Genomic DNA, 16,965 nt, shown 5'->3' on the forward strand with positions numbered 1-16,965 from the left:
GGGGGGATGTAGAAAATATGTGATATAGGTATATTGATGAAAGAGAGTATTAATGAGGGTAAACATGAAAAACCGATCACATAAAATGTGCCTACACAGTAATTAGTTATGCTTGTAATAATAACTTTCCTATAATATTTAATAACTTTCTTGATTATTTGTATATAATTAACTGCTATTTATTGTGTAGTTATATCCATATAACATAAAAAAAATTATAGCTATTTGTTTTAAATATGTATTGATGTTTGTCATATTCAGTAGTTTTCTATATATAATTGATGTCTTTTTCTAGATATATTTTTTATTTTTCTATTTATACACTAATATTGTTTTAATTACAATGGACTAAAAAAGAAAAATATATTAATTGTACAGTTAGTGTATGAATACTTTGAATTCAAATTGGTATCTCTATTTATAAAACTTAAATTATCAATATATCAAAGATACAAGTATTTATAAAAATTTAATGTATTAATATATCAAACAAGGTAAAGTATAACAATTAGCATATGAACACGATAATTTGAAAAATGGATACATTGTTGTTAAACAAAAAATGAATACACCAATAAAGTATACTTACGAATACATTGTTGTTAAACAAAAGATGGATACATTGGATAATCTAGAAATAAGAGAAATGGAAAATAATAGAATGTGTAGGTATCAAAGTGTGTAAGTAGTCGACGATATAAAAAATTGATAAAACCAACAAACGTCAATCTCTTTTTTGGTCAAGTTTTTCCAGTTATACTTGAGGCTTGGTGTTAACTCAGGTATTTGTTTATAATAATATAGTATTAATATATCCAATTATACTTGTATTGCCTACTTAATCTTTTAAATTGGATAGATTACCTATGTAGCCAAATATACTTGTATTCACAAATCATCATTTCAACCTCTGTTAATATTACAATACAAGTATCTATGTATATAAGTATTCTACTATATAAACATTTGACAATCACACAAACCTCAATTTCTTTTTGCTCATGTTCTTCCCGTACTATTTTTTTTATTACTATAGTCATTGTGATGGAGAAAACAAAATTATTCTTCAATTGAAACCCTATAAAAATAGAGATGTATACAAATATAATCTTCATAAAAAAGAGGAAAAAAATCAATTAAAATATACTTGATGAGTTCAAATCACAAAAATTGCTCCTAAAATCTTCAAAATGATCTTAAATTGGAAGGAATTTGGGGGGAATATATAGAAAATCTGTGAAATAGGTAATAGGGATATTGATGAAAGGGAGTATTAATGAGGGTAAACATGAAAAAATGATCATATAAAACGTGCCTAGACATTAATTAGTTATGCTTGTAATAATAACTTTCCTATAATATTTAATAACTTTCTTGATTATTTGTAAATAATTAACTTTGCTATTTATTGTGTAGTTATATCCATATAATATATAAAAAAAAAATTTAGCTATTTGTTTTAAATATGTATTGATGTTTTCCATATTCTGTAGTTTTTCCTAAAATACTCCCTCCGTCCCTTTAATCATTTTCCATTTTGTACGATGCTTAAAAAATCATAAATAAGAAGAAGATTTTTCTAATTTACTCCTAATTTTTTAATTGAAAATTTTATTAACAAATGTGAACATTTTCCAAAAAAATTAATTGCAAGGGTAATATAATATAAAATAATTTATGCTTTCTTGATTTAATAAAATGGTCAATTAATATATGACAACTGTATTTAATATAATAATCAATTAATATGGAACGGTGGGAGTACTCCTTTCTTTTTAGTCAATGTTGGTTTAGAGTTTGAGGTAATGATATGCAATGGCCATATTTTTCAAGGCCTTTTTATCATCAGTTAATTCTAGATCATGATAAATATTACTGTCTAGCTTTATATATATATATATATATATATATATATATATATATATATATATAAAGGAGAATCAAGACAAGGTGATGTGGCACCTCTCTGTGGCCTCCATTTCTATTTATTTTTTTTCTCCTTTTTTGGCATTTTTTCTTCATTCTTTTCATTAAATAATTTGTTTATTAATTAAAAAATTCAATTATATTTACTATTGTAATTATATGTAATGAGTTATAAAAAAACCTCCATCTATTGACATTTTCTACTTAAATAACATATCTTTTCAACTCCCTTCTAACTATTTTTATGGCTTATCCAATCTATAAATATCAATCATCTATGGAGATGTTGAATGTTCATTTCCATTTCTTTCATTCTTTCTTTTTAGGGAAAATGCATAAGTACCCCCCCAGCCTATGCCCGAAATCCCAGAGACACACCTAACCTTTACTAAGGTCCTATTACCCCCCTGAACTTATTTTATATGTAATATTCTACCCCTTTTTGGCCTACGTGGCACTATCTTGTGGGCCCAGCGCATGTTGACATTTTTTTCAAGGATAGTNCTTTTCTTCATCTTTTTATTCATCAATCATGTACTTAATAATCAAAAAAGAAGACATAGAAAAGATGATGTCACAATATGACCTTCACTTTGATGAAGATCATAGATATATTCTTCAAAGATTGATCATATTATCTGGTACAAGTTTAACAAAATGAAGAAGGAAGCTTAATTATCTCGGAGGTTCATGAAGAGAGAGATATAGTAGTATAACAATTTGAATTATTTCCAAAACATTTTAACGATTCATTGTTGTATTATTTTGATCTCAATTAATATTATTCTATTCTCTTTTATTTTATTTCTTCGTTTTGAACAAAAAAAAATGGATATTATTCATTGTTGTTGTTGTTGAAGATGAAAAGATGCACATTTTTGTTTTTGTATATATCATTTGTCAATTTGTAGCTAATTAATATTTTAAATTTTGCCATGGTTGGAAGGTATATTACCTATAACAAAATGAAGAAGGAAGCTTAATTATCTCGGAGATTCATGAAGAAAGAGTCATAGTAGTATAACAGTTTGAATGATTTCCAAACATTTTGAAGATTCATTGTTGTATTATTTTGATCTCAATTAATATTATTCTATTCTCTTTTATTTTATTTCTTCGTTTTGAACAAAAAAAATGGATATTATTCATTGTTGTTGTTGTTGAAGATGAAAAGATGCACATTTTTGTTTTTGTATAAATCATTTGTCAATTTCTAGATAATTAATATTTTAAATTTGTCCATGGTTGAAAGGTATATTACCTATGGTACATTTGTTTTTATATCTATTGGATAGTGTTGCCCCTAAAAATATATGATGTGGTCTATCATATCAGAACTCAGTCACAAAATAAATGAATAAATCTTCTTTTTAGTATTAATTTTTTTTAATGATATATTTTAATTGAGCACACCCAATATCAATTTGTAAGAATACACTACATTGTTGTTATTTTAATTAAACATATAAATTAAAGTTGGCATTTTTTAATGTGAATGTAGACACGTAATTTTTGACCGAACATAAAATTTTATACTATTTTTTTTCCTTAAATATTTCTTTTATGTCTAAGTTAGATATTTTGATTTTTGTCTTATTTTATTATTTTAAAAGATTTGAAAATAACAAAAATATATGTTTTCTTTTAATTTAGGTTTAATAAATAAGCTAATATTTCTTAATTATAATTTATTATTAGCTATACAATTTTTTGTTAGTTTAAAATATAATTAAATAATATCTATATTATATTAATTAAATTAAATTAAATTATATTATATTGTATTATATTATATTATATTATATTATATTGTATTATTTTATATTATATTATATTATTAAAAATAACTAAATAATAATAACTTACCCTCACTCCCACTTTCTCTGCCAATCACCCCACCCTTACCTACATTATCCCATAATATATACTCCACTCCACTCCCTCAACCAAAAAGACATACTACACCACTTCATCCATACACACGTACTACTCCCTATACGTACCACACACCCTATATATATTAACAGACTTCCCACAAACAAAAAAAAAGAAAAGAAAAAAGGACGGACAGAAACAAAAAAAACAACAACACATTACACGAGAAAAAAAAAAAAGAAAAACCTTCCCATTTTATTTGATTATCCTTTTAAAAAATTCACCCACACATTCATATCTTTTCTTCCTTACCCATTTTTTTTATATCAACACAAACACATATACCATCACAAATAACCTACAAAAGTTGTGGGTGTTCTAATCGAGCTTCGGTTAAGATTTTGCGGTATTCAACTTTACTTTATCTTCTTATTTAATTTATTCATGGAATTTGATGTAATTATTATGATAAGTTTTCTTACACTTTTATTTTATTCATAATTTGATTAAAATGAAGAATGTGTTAAGTGTTATATCTCTTTAATGAATGAAAGTAACTTTATTGGTGATTATTTTTAGGGAAAATGCATAAGTACCCCCCAGCCTATACCCGAAATTCCAGAGACACACCTAACCTTTACTAAGGTCCTATTACCCCCCTGAACTTAATTTATCTATAATATTCTACCCCTTTTCGACCTACGTGGCACTATCCTTGAAAAATTTGTCAACATGTGCTGGGCGCACAAGATAGTGCCACGTAGGCCAAAAAGGGGTAGAATATTATAGATAAATTAAGTTCAGGGGGGTAATAGGACCTTAGTAAAGGTTAGGTGTGTCTCTGGGATTTCGGGCATAGGCTTGGGGGGTACTTATGCATTTTCCCTTATTTTTATTTATCTATTTTTGTTCATTAGTTGTGATGTCTTAAAATGAATGGGTCATGATGTTGTTCTTTTCTTGATTTCGATGCTAATAATGATAAAGTAGGAATTATTGGGTTCACAAAATTATTGTTGTTTTATTTATTAAATAAAGAATGAGATTTATTTTAGCAATTCGTCATTGTTTTGTGGATTAATAAAAAGTACAATATGAGTATGCCTAATTTCGCCATTAACTTCAAGATAAAAAAATAAAATAAAAATATAATATGTGTAGGCCTAATTTTAACATTAACTTTAAGGGTGAATAAAAATAAAAGAATATAAGATAATCCAAAATTTATATTGTATCCTAGAAGTTTAGATTTGTTTTATTTTATTTGATTTTTATTTAATATTTTCTTATAACATTAGATGAGTTTTAGGCATGTAAACAAAAAAATAATATTTGTTTCAATTAAGAATGTGGTTACACATCTTTGTTGAAACACTTAAAAGAAATTCAAGGATGTGGTGACACACCTTGATAAAATTATTCTAATATATATTTTAACATGTGGATTAATTTAATTAAAAGTATCATCAATAAATATAATAATGAAATGAGAAGATTAGTTGTCTAGAATTCGGAAAAGTAAGAGTAAGTACTTTTAATACTAGATGAGTTTTATGCACGTTAAAAATATCTGTAAAAAATTAAGAATGCGGTTGCGCATCTTTTTTGAGACATTAAAAAAAACTCAAGGATGCGGTGACGCACCTTGTCCAAAAATATAATAATTTTCATTAATTTAAAATAAGATCACTTATAGATAAAGTTAGGTGATGCACTCAAGAGAAGAAAACAATTATGTTCATAAGTTATTTATATGTCAAAAGTCGAGAATGCAGTTATGCATCCGATTTGAGACCAAATAAAAGTTCAACAATAAAAATGCAAACAAGTCATGACTTGAAAATAATATATCTACAAATGATTTAAAGTAGGTAGAAGTCAATAAAAGCGACCGTGCTAAAACCACGGGACTCGAGGGATGCCTAATACCTTCCCCTAGGTCAACAGAATTCCTTACCCAAATTTCTAGTTCGCAGACCATATAAAGAGTCATTTCCTTTTGATCAGGGATTAAACAAAAGGTGACTTGGAACACCATAACTCAATTCCAAGTGGCGACTCTGAAACGAAAAATAAAATAATCCCTTAATCAATAACGTCACTTAAATTGGAAAAACCCTTCCGCCGCCTGTGCAAAAAGGGGTGTGACAGTGAATGAATAACACATGACAATGTGAGTTAGTAATGAAATCGTATGAGAATATATTTAAAGTTATGAATAATAAAATTAATTTCGAGTAGAACACTTTTGTATTGTAATTTGTTGTTTATCACATTTAAAGTTTCTTCATTTGTTAAAACTTTTACCTTTTCATTTTCTCCTATTAAATAAATAAGGGGAGAAACTAATCCTACGAACATAATTAGAACTTTGAATTTATCATTCCCTAAAATTAATCTCATTAATTTTCCTTTCTTAAACTAAGAAATATTACTTTCTTTTTTTCATTATTTTTACATTCATATATATATATATATTAAAATTTTCACTTTCATAATTTATATCTCTTTTATCTTCATAACTTATATTTTCATAATCTCTATAGCTCCTCATAACTCCCAAATTTAAATGTGTAAACTTATGATAATTTATTGTGTTTCTTAATGAATATCTATATAAATATGTATAGTAAGGCAATCCTTTTTTAAGCAAATGTTAATGTACTTTAATTCACATTTGATGTACTCATGAGGAAACTGTTATTAATTATGCATATTGATTTTCTCTTGCTTTTTAGTTACTCATGTTGAAGAGATCAATTCTTGAACACAAAATCGTAGGCTCTAACTTATAGAACCTTCCATATTAGTAATATTATGCACTTTCATATTAAGAATCTACCATAATGATCTTCACCACTTATAGCATCAGAGAAATGTCAATTGAAACAAATTATATATATATATATATATATATATAGAACCATGAATTGAGATGGGGATTAAAGAATAGAAAATTAAAAGAAATATTTAAACTAAATTTTGAAAGAATTTGATTAAGACCATGCAATACAATGTCATAAGTTCTCAACTTGTGTTGCAAGTTATTCCTTAAAAGAGAAGAAAAAGAACTACGATAGAAAATAATTTTTTTGCCAAAATCTAAAATAACAATTGAAAAAAAAAAGAGTGTAATTTAATGAACCAATACTATAACTTGTGTTTTTGTTTTTTTTTAATTGTTTTTTTTATCCCACTTTTAGTTTATCTATTTTTTACTTCACGTTTTATTTTATATGAATTGAAAGAAGTAATTGAAAAACAAAATCTAATAAATGAAAATGTTGATCCCATAATTGATGATTTCACAGATTTTTGAGTCAAAAATTGTTCTCTTTTTGCCTTGGTTTACTTATATGGTAATTGCACTCCACGCATATATTTTAATATTAAATACTCATATTCTTTATACTATGAAAATCATACTTTTATAACTCTTTTGAAGTATATTAAAATATAATTATCAAAATAAATAAGATTGTTAATATAAATATTTAATATATATATATTATGAAATTTAAAAATAGGATAAATATTTATGCCAAAAATATTTATTCATGCATTTGATAAATTAATTTATTTTTGTTAAATATGTATCTTTTGAAAAATTTAAATAAAAAATGAATACAAATGACGAAATAAGTTGATTCGATTTTTAATGTATGATAAAAATAAAATTACAAAATTTAGTGCATAAAAAATTTATGATTAAAATTTAAATTATGTTTTAATATACTTGGTTATGAATACATATCTCACGTGGGGTGTCTATGTATTAATTTCATATAAAAAGATGTGTAATCATTTGATTTGAAAATGCAAGGATTATATTAGAAATTAAAGCATATTATCAGAGTATTCAATTTAATTAACCTTCAATTTTATTATTCTCTATATAATATGTGAAGTGGTTTATTATCTATCAAATATTTTTACATAGTTAATATGAATTTATTTATCTTTATATTTCATATAAAAGATATAGATAAAAATATAGTGAGTGAGTTAATAATTCAAAAAAAAAATCATGTCCTCATTTGAGGTTGAATATATTGAGACTTAATAATCAGTAGCATAACGTTTTTAAAGTACTTTCTGAAAAATCATATTTGACGAGTGTAACATAACATTTATCTATTGATATAAATACAACTAAAGAATCTAAAATACCAATAGACGTGATTTATGCAAAAATCATACAAATCTAAATTGTATATTTGCAAAAGGAACAAGAACGATTGAAAAATGAAATATTTAAAGGAGTTTTATCATATCAATATGAAAATAATAATAGGACGTGTTGATGTATTTCATTAGTATTTTTCAGTTACTTCACAACATAATTCTCAATTTCTCATATACTCAGAAAAAAAAAAAAGGTACACCGAAGTATATGTTGTAATATAAAGATTCAAATTCATTGATATTCCAATAAAATGTACAAAGTGACATCAAAACCTATTGTTAAATACCTGTTCAGTGCAATATAAACGAAACAAAAAAATTACTAACAAAATATATCTTGACATATTGATTAAGAATGTAAATCCCCCATTTAGTAGATTATAGATGTTAAATTTATTAAGTTTCATTTCAATTGTCATCTCAAAACGATCTTCATAATTAATGTATAATTAAAAAATAAAGTAATGATATTACGTTTGGGCATAGAGAGAACGTATATAATTGATTGAATGAAATAGTTCTTTAATAATTATTTCAAAGACCGCGCGAGGCGCGACCAAATTCCCTAGGTAATCTATAACTCTCAATAATAGGGATATTTTTTCCTAATATAAACATTTATACATCATATGGTAGGGGTGTTCACGGATCGGTTATTGGTCAAAACTAAAATCAAATCAACTTAATCGATTTTAAAATTATCAAAATCAAATCATTATCGGCTTTGGTTCGATTATTCGATTATTAACCTTAGATAAAAATAAAAGAAACAATTCATTCAAAACGTGAAAAAATGACAACAATCAATTCAAAACAAAAATAGTTAGAATACGGCCTGACATTACATAACTTTCAATCATTGAATTTACTATGAATAAAACGTAAAAATTTATTATTTTGTCCCAGAAGGAATAGACAGTGACATTTTCAATCTCATAAAAGATTGTCATAGACACTCATATACATGAAACCAATAAAATAATATACTCACCTTGGCATTTTTACTTTCTTAAGTAAATTATAATTAAATTTTGATGAAAACACATATAAGATCTTTAAAATTGTTTATAAAAATAATATATTATGTATGTATAATAATAAAATATATGTATATAATTTGTCGGTTCAGTTCAGTTATTTCCTCATTTTTTTTCGGACAAAATCATAACCAACCCAAATACTATCGATTTTTTAAAAAAATCTATACCAAACCACGCCTAACCCAAATAAAATTGATTTATGTAATCAATTTGGTTCAATTTTTCGATTTGAATCGATTTTTATCCAAATCGTGAACACCCCTAATCATGGGTGTATATCCATCTTTGATAATATGTAGGGTAGATTACGTTGATTGGGACAAATAAACGCAGTGGTCATTTCGTCGTCCGTTTTGGCAAAAGAAGTGATGCGAAAGCAAGATTTAGCCTTTTCCAATAGGTTTGTTATTGACGCTATCCGTGCCTGCAATCACAATGATTTCTCAGTTATATGGTTACCTGTCAACAACTCTCAGTGGAGAACACTTCGTAAGATTATAAGTGATTTGATCGATGAGCAGCTAAAGGAAAGGGAATTAGGAAATCGTGAAAATGTTGATGTGTTAGATGCCCTTCTCGACATTAGCACTGCTGATGAAATTGACAGAAATCAAATCGAGTAACTTTGTTTGGTTAGTTTATTCTGTAGATTTGCTTTATTTATGCCTCTTTCTCCAATCGAGCAATGTTCATTTGTTTTTTACTTGTCACTTTGAACATATCATATAATTATTATTTTTTTTATGTTTTCACTCTTAATATTAATTACATATTTCTCAAATTATTTTCCAAGATCTAATACTAAACATCAATTAATAAAGATAGTTTGACGGATTAGTTATATCAATTATTGTTTTTCTTAAGCTAGTATGACGACTGGATTAGTATGAGAAGATCTTGTATAGGTCTCTCCTTCTCATCAATTTTTTTGGTGCAACTCTTACTACTAGTCCCACTAATATGTTAGAGATAAGGTTTATGTCCCCTCTGACCTCTTGTAACTTTTTGTTATACATTGATATAGTAGGGTCAAGCAAAACCTCCGCACCAAAGGCTCACAAGTCACAACTCAAGTTTGACTAATTGAAAGCAACATATGTTTTGGAATTTTTCACTTGATTTTATATGGCATCTACTTCATATGATCTTACACTAGAAAGTTTTGCAGGACCTGTTTGCAGCAGGGACAGATACGACATCAAATACATTGGAGTGGGCAATGGCAGAACTACTCAAGAATCCACATACTTTCGAGAAAGCACAAGAAGAACTAGCACAAGTAATTGGCAGAGGCAAACTAATAGATGAAGCTGATGTTGCAAAATTACCTTACTTGAGGTGCATCGTAAAAGAAACCTTTCGAATACACCCACAAGTTCCTTTCCTAATTCCGCGCAAAGTTGAGGAAGATGTTGATCTTTATGGCTATACTATTCCAAAAGACTCACAAATTCTTGTGAATGTATGGGCAATAGGGCGCGACTCTAGTCTATGGGAAGACCCTTTGGACTTTAAGCCGGAGAGGTTTTGGGAGTCAGATAGAGATGTTAGAGGTACGGATTTTGAGCTAATTCCATTTGGTGCTGGTCGAAGAATTTGCCCTGGATTGCCTTTGGCTATCAGGATGATTCCAATCGTGCTAGGTTCATTGATAAATACCTTTAATTGGAAGCTAGATGGTGGAATTGCACCTAAAGATTTGGACATGGAGGAAAAATTTGGTCTTACCCTGGCAAAAGCTCAACCTCTGCTTGCTATCCCTATTCCACTGTAGATGTTAGTAGATCAAGATACTAGAATATATATTACGTAAAATATATTCTAGTGTATATTATGTCTATAATGAGCCATAAGCATTGGATGTCTCTCAAAATGCTATATAAGTCATTGTATTTGTAGATCTATATATAGTTGCGTATCCTTGAAATAAGACCATGTCACCACCAAGGGTTATGTATTCTTTCTTGGTTTCAGTAATGACAATATTATTTGGAATAACTATTTTTGCCAATCATGACCTATAAACAAGAACAAAGGAGTCGTTCATAAATTATAAAATTAGAAATTTAGCATAAGAAAGTAGTCACTCATCCTAATAAGAACCTTCTAAAATACATTGTTGAAACTACACACACTGCAACAACACATACTTTTAGTTGCAATAGATTTTTAGGCATAATACATAAACGTTTTTTTTAACTTGGTCTCAACTGATTATGTCCTCCAACTTTGAAGGTGCAAACACAGTGTCACGACCCGAGCCTACACCCTGGATGTGACCTGAACTCGAGAACCATTGGTGGTCCCCAAACGAACCGTCATCCTGCCTGACTAAATGCGAAAGACTAACTCATCCATACACAAGCATCAAAATGAAAGAAATGCTAAATCAAAATGTAATAAATCTCAAAACTCTAATGAGTATGAAACATAAGTTTTAAATAAAAAATCTGAAACTGAAAGACTTTTCAAAATTGTCTATCTATGATGCCTCTACTATACAAAGATGAGTCTCAGGATAAGTCCCACAACTCCACAAGAGAACTACTATTAACAACTCATAAAGTGAATTGTCATACAATGGGCTCTGAAAATTGATGAAAAGTGAAATCCCTTTGTCAATAAAATCTGAAAATTCCCAACCCTAATCTAAAAATATTTCATCACCCTCTCTTTTTTTTGACTTAATAATTACTTAAATAGGGAATTGTCATACAATTGGTTCAAATCGTGGGCTCTAGATTGTGGCCCCACTACTAGAAAATAGGCCTATGGCAACGGGTCCAAAACCGTTGCAATAAGTATCCAAACCGTTGCAATAGGCCAAAGGCAACGGTTCATGAACCGCTACATCAGCTCACGTACCAATAGAACTATGGGAACGGTTCTTTTACCATTGCAATAGATAGACCTATTGCAACGGTTTTTCATCCGTTGTTATAGTCCATTCTATTGCAACGTTTATGTTGTCTAATGAAACGGTCGAAAACTGTTGCATATATTATCTTTTGCAACGGTTGTGTAAGCTACTGCAATGCATTTTTGTGATTTTCAAGTAATTATTATTAGCTATAACGATGGTTATTAGAAGTTGTTGCAACAATTCTTAGGTTCTACTGCAACAGTTGGTGGTCTAACACAATTTATTTCCTTGCAAAACAAAATATAATATATTAAAATTTATATAAATTACAAAAGAAATATTCAACAACAAGATCATAATCCAAATTATCCAACTAGTATTATCCATATATAAAGCAGAATATACAAATTTGTTTGACACATTCAATAGTTGGCATACACAAGTTCATAAAAACTAGAAAATTTAAAGGCCTTGCATTGTTCAGCTAATACTTTGAAGGTCTTCATTTCTTTCTTCTACCCCTTCCTTTATTCACCTACAAAATGATCAGAAATACGATCTATATCAGATTAGTGTGTTTTATTAAAATATTCATCTGATCAATCAGAGGTAATTAGTAATAAACTCAGGTCGACTCTACAAATAAAGTTATATAAAAAGTCATATACTGTAAGGTGATATTATATTAGTTTGTATTACCGACCATTCCTTTATCCACAACATACAGAAAATCAACCTAGTTTTAAAAATAAAGTTAACTTGAGCGTAGGTTGAAATAGAGCTAGCTTGACAAAGAAACTGTCATCAGATCATCATATCCAGAAACTCAGTGTCAATTGAGGAAGCTCTAATGTACATAAGATGCTATAAGAAACAGTGAAAATGATAACCTTCATTGTCATTCTTGACCCTACTGAAAACCTTATCACTCATGCATCTAAAGGTAACTAATAAAAGTACAAATGCTTGTATTGTGTAAACAAAATGCTACTTTCAAGTCCAATTTTGCTATACCGAGTGACAAGCTTGTACAGCCGGACGAGCATCTCATGATGTTATGCCTAAAAGGAAACAAGACAAGCTTCACCTTCGATACAACTTATGCGACTCGAAATCTCATGCCTGTATATTACAGAGTATTTCTCCTAATTTTATCAGTATTTATTGTTAAATCAGCTTCATTAATCATATTCGCTAGGATGTGAAGGCTAATTTTTTGAACAAGTAACAACAAATTAAGATAATATATGTGAATTGTGATTATAAGATTGAATGAGTTATCTAACAACTTATTTTATAATCAAAAGTACATTTCCAAAATAAATGGGATCTAGATATTGTGTAATACCTTTAATGTGCTGAGAGGATGTTGGTATGGGAAGTTTTGAAAGTTCAGCAACTGCGATCGTTGTGTTGTTGTCAGAATCAAATGACAATTGTTTGACAAGGGGAATGAAGATTGTTACAATTGTAAGGGAAACTAATTTCTCAATCTCTTTGAAAGTTTCTGAATGGAAAATTAAAGTTATACATACTCTTATTGTAGGTAGAAGCAGCACAAGGATATGGTGAGGGCCAAAGAGCTGAAACATTTTCATTAAGATCACAAATGAAGTCAATTCTTGAAGATTGGTTATATGTTAAATCTGTACACTTCTAATCTTGCTATCATAAATCAATAATTTACTAGTTTTATCGTTTAAACTAGAGGAATCAACATCAAAATTCAAACTTTATAGCTTGATCTTGATATATTCAAGGTAATTAATACTAACTTCCCTTGGCAGAACTAAAGAAAAAAAATTCTAATGAAAAATAGCATTATATATGAATAAGGTTTCAACATTGTCTTCAAGTAATTTGTAACAGTTAAAAGGTAATGCTTTTCACTTGGTGAAAGTATTTACAGATATACCTTGAATGGTTTCAGAAGACCCATACATATCCGCACTCTTCTTCTTTGCCCATCAGATGATCTGTGCATTCTCCAGGACAGATCGATACCAAGAACCTTCATAAGCATAAGATTAAGAATTTAAACATATGCTGATCTAGTTGTTTGCATATTAGATGAGTTTACCACAATCAGCTTTTATTGAAGATAAATTACTGTAAAAGGTAACACCCACCCGAAGAAGTTAAGAGGTCTAAACTTTCTTTTCTTAGTTTGTCGTGCATGTTTGTGTGTATTTATTTATTCCCATTAGCAATTTTTATCATGGTACAAAGTTAGAGCACTCCTACTTGTCATGAGAGACAAAATTCCGATTAAGCCTAGAAAATTAGTAAGTAGAAAAAGAGAGAATTTTTCCAGGCTTTAGCATATGGTCTATACCTTTATCAGTTTACCTCAAAACACTAGCAGAATATATGATACATTCTTTTTGAGTTGTCCATGGGACTTTGTTGAATTTCACGCAGATAACAATTGCTCATTTTTATCTGTACCTTAATTAGTTCATCTCATGTTGTGGATCAGTTCCTGGAACCCCAAAAATCATTTTCTCTATAGAAACATCCATTTGGATAGGCACCTCAAATCCAGCAAACACAACTCCTCTCCTCCACTGCAAACCAGAAAGCAAAGCAAAACTTAGTTTTCTACGTTAGTAATCAATTTTCAAATTCACAAGTACATTTAAAAGATGTGGCATGTTTGTCATTTCATGAAACAGGTTTAATCAAGCTTAAACAAAATGTTAGCACTATTATAGCATATTACTTCTATAACTAAAATCTTCTTAAAAGTACCATATTACATGTAGAAACTAGCAACAAATAAATGAGAGAAACCATGTTACATAGATTGAATTTTAAAGCTGATTCCAAATAGAACTCCGACTAAGCAAGTACGTAACCTTTGTTAAACATAACAGAAGAGCACTTAGTTCTGCTGGAATTTATTCAATTGTTACATAAGACGACACTGTCAAGTTCCAATACATGCAATTAACAAACTAAAGAAGGCAACAATCCTCAAAATATAATAAGCCATGAAGAGATAGTGAATGAGCAAAGCAAGAGAAGACCTGAAACTTGGTGCTCAATTTGATGTTTGGATTTACCGGAGAAAAATTATTAATGGTCGCTTTCTCCAAATTTGATTTCCTAATTTCCAGAAAGAAGACCTGAAACTAGGTGCTCAATCTGAGCATTGTGAAGACCAAATTGAAGGAGTCACGAATTGAGTTCCACAAATTTCATTTGAAAGAATACAAGGACTAATTACCTCAAACAATTGCAGACAAACATAGTAAAAAAAATAAAGAGTACAAAAATAAAGAATCAAATTTGTTTTAGTATCTAAACTTGCAAGTTTCATCAACATACTATATCTACCCAATAGATTTGAAACCCTAATCTCTTCACATATATACTTACAAATTCAGATGAAACTTACCTCTGTTTCATCAATAAAGATGACGACATGAGCAAAAAATTGGATACAAGTGCTTTTCTCCTGCGTGGTTTAACGAATAAGAAGACGATGCTGAGGACTCCATGGCAAAAGAGATAAATGGATACAGGAGATACAAAACCCCTAATTATATAAGAAAAAAATATCACCAAATATAAAGCGTTGCCATACATATTTTTATTAATTAACTGTAGCTATAGAGACAACTACTATAACGAAATTATAAGTGTTGCAATAGCTACCTCTATCGCAACAATTTTTTTGTTGATGCAACTGTTTAATTAAATAAGTGTGCTAATAGGGCAATATCCTTAAGCAACAGTTTAAATCGTTGCCATTGACTTGCTATCGCAACAGTTTTATACCCGTCGCAAAAAAAAACTGTTGCCATAGGTCCAATATCTAGTAGTGGGCCCAAAATCGTTGCTCAATCTGTGTATCCAAATTTTATATGTATTTGAATGAATTTCTAGACTGTGCAAAATATCAAAATGAATATTAACAAATGTAACGAATAAAAATGAATATTAAAAAATTTAATGAACATAACCAATGACGTGTAAAAAAATACAATTTAACATAAATAATGATTTAATCAAAATAAATAAATATTTGAACATATTCAACCGACTATGACAAAAAGTAATGTAATTAAAATTAACTGATAAAAAATCTTGAAATTTTAACAAATAAGTATAAATATCGATAAACTTATTTAAAATTANNAACCAATGACGTGTAAAAAAATACAATTTAACATAAATAATGATTTAATCAAAATAAATAAATATTTGAACATATTCAACCGACTATGACAAAAAGTAATGTAATTAAAATTAACTGATAAAAAATCTTGAAATTTTGACAAATAAGTATAAATATCGATAAACTTATTTAAAATTAAAAAAAAAATTGTATTTTGAACTGTTCAATAAATAGATTTTAAAAGTTACGAATTTTGAAAATGTTAGGCCAAAATTGGGTGTCAACACTAAGAACATGTATCTGCATCATTAAAAGATGTAGGTCAAATGACATATGTACATTGAATGTACGAGTATGTAATATAGATGAATAATAAATAACTGAACGAAAGGACTGCAATAGATAACAAAATGTACTCAAGTTGAATGTAAAGAAATAAAGAAGTTAAATCATTTAAAGCTTTACAAAATATTTTCTCATCTCTGAACTCAACATAATAAGTGATATATAAAAATACACTTTTACTCTATTGGGAGATTCTCTAACTGGCATTCATCACTATGAGCTACATAATGATACATCGTCTCTGCCACACTGCCAGAACTGTCTTATACCTTGCCGGGATATAGGACACCTCAACTAAGTGGATCCACTAGGTAATAAGAATTCATCTAAAAAGTATGATCCCTTACCCATGTTGGCAGACATGGTTTATGAGGATTTTGAGTTGTCTGAACTCATCCCTATATCGATGCTCAATACTGATCCCAATGATATGCTCATGCTCAAATGTATACAACATACTCTTTCTCTATTTTGAGGTAATTACTCAAAATAACTTCTTAAAAGAGGTAACTGCTATGAAATATCTCTGAACTCATTAACTCATTTAGAAATCAAAGTTTCTCTTTTCTCAATGTAAAAATTGATACCTTTGGGAATATTTAGTTCCC

The 16,965-nt window shown here is 28.5% G+C and overlaps 1 long non-coding RNA gene and 1 pseudogene across 3 annotated transcripts; one reads left to right on the forward strand and one right to left on the reverse strand.

The window, feature by feature from the left end:
* Positions 1-10,811, forward strand: part of LOC125850915 (geraniol 8-hydroxylase-like) — a 15,106-nt pseudogene extending 4,295 nt beyond the window's left edge.
* Positions 10,812-12,248: 1,437 nt separating this feature from the next.
* Positions 12,249-15,427, reverse strand: LOC125850919 (uncharacterized). 3 transcript variants are annotated; one of them, XR_007444859.1, is made up of 6 exons: positions 15,290-15,427; positions 14,338-14,456; positions 13,805-13,900; positions 13,425-13,472; positions 13,238-13,288; positions 12,249-12,424 (listed from the first exon to the last, which is right to left on the reverse strand). It is a non-coding gene; the product is annotated as an uncharacterized LOC125850919 (long non-coding RNA). The 3 variants fall into 3 exon arrangements; XR_007444858.1 differs by lacking the exons at positions 13,238-13,288; positions 13,425-13,472 and adding an exon at positions 14,955-15,036; XR_007444857.1 differs by lacking the exons at positions 13,238-13,288; positions 13,425-13,472.
* Positions 15,428-16,965: the final 1,538 nt, after the last annotated feature.

This window comes from Solanum stenotomum, unplaced genomic scaffold (assembly GCF_019186545.1).
Source record: "Solanum stenotomum isolate F172 unplaced genomic scaffold, ASM1918654v1 scaffold20777, whole genome shotgun sequence".
NCBI classification, from domain to species: Eukaryota; Viridiplantae; Streptophyta; class Magnoliopsida; order Solanales; family Solanaceae; genus Solanum; species Solanum stenotomum.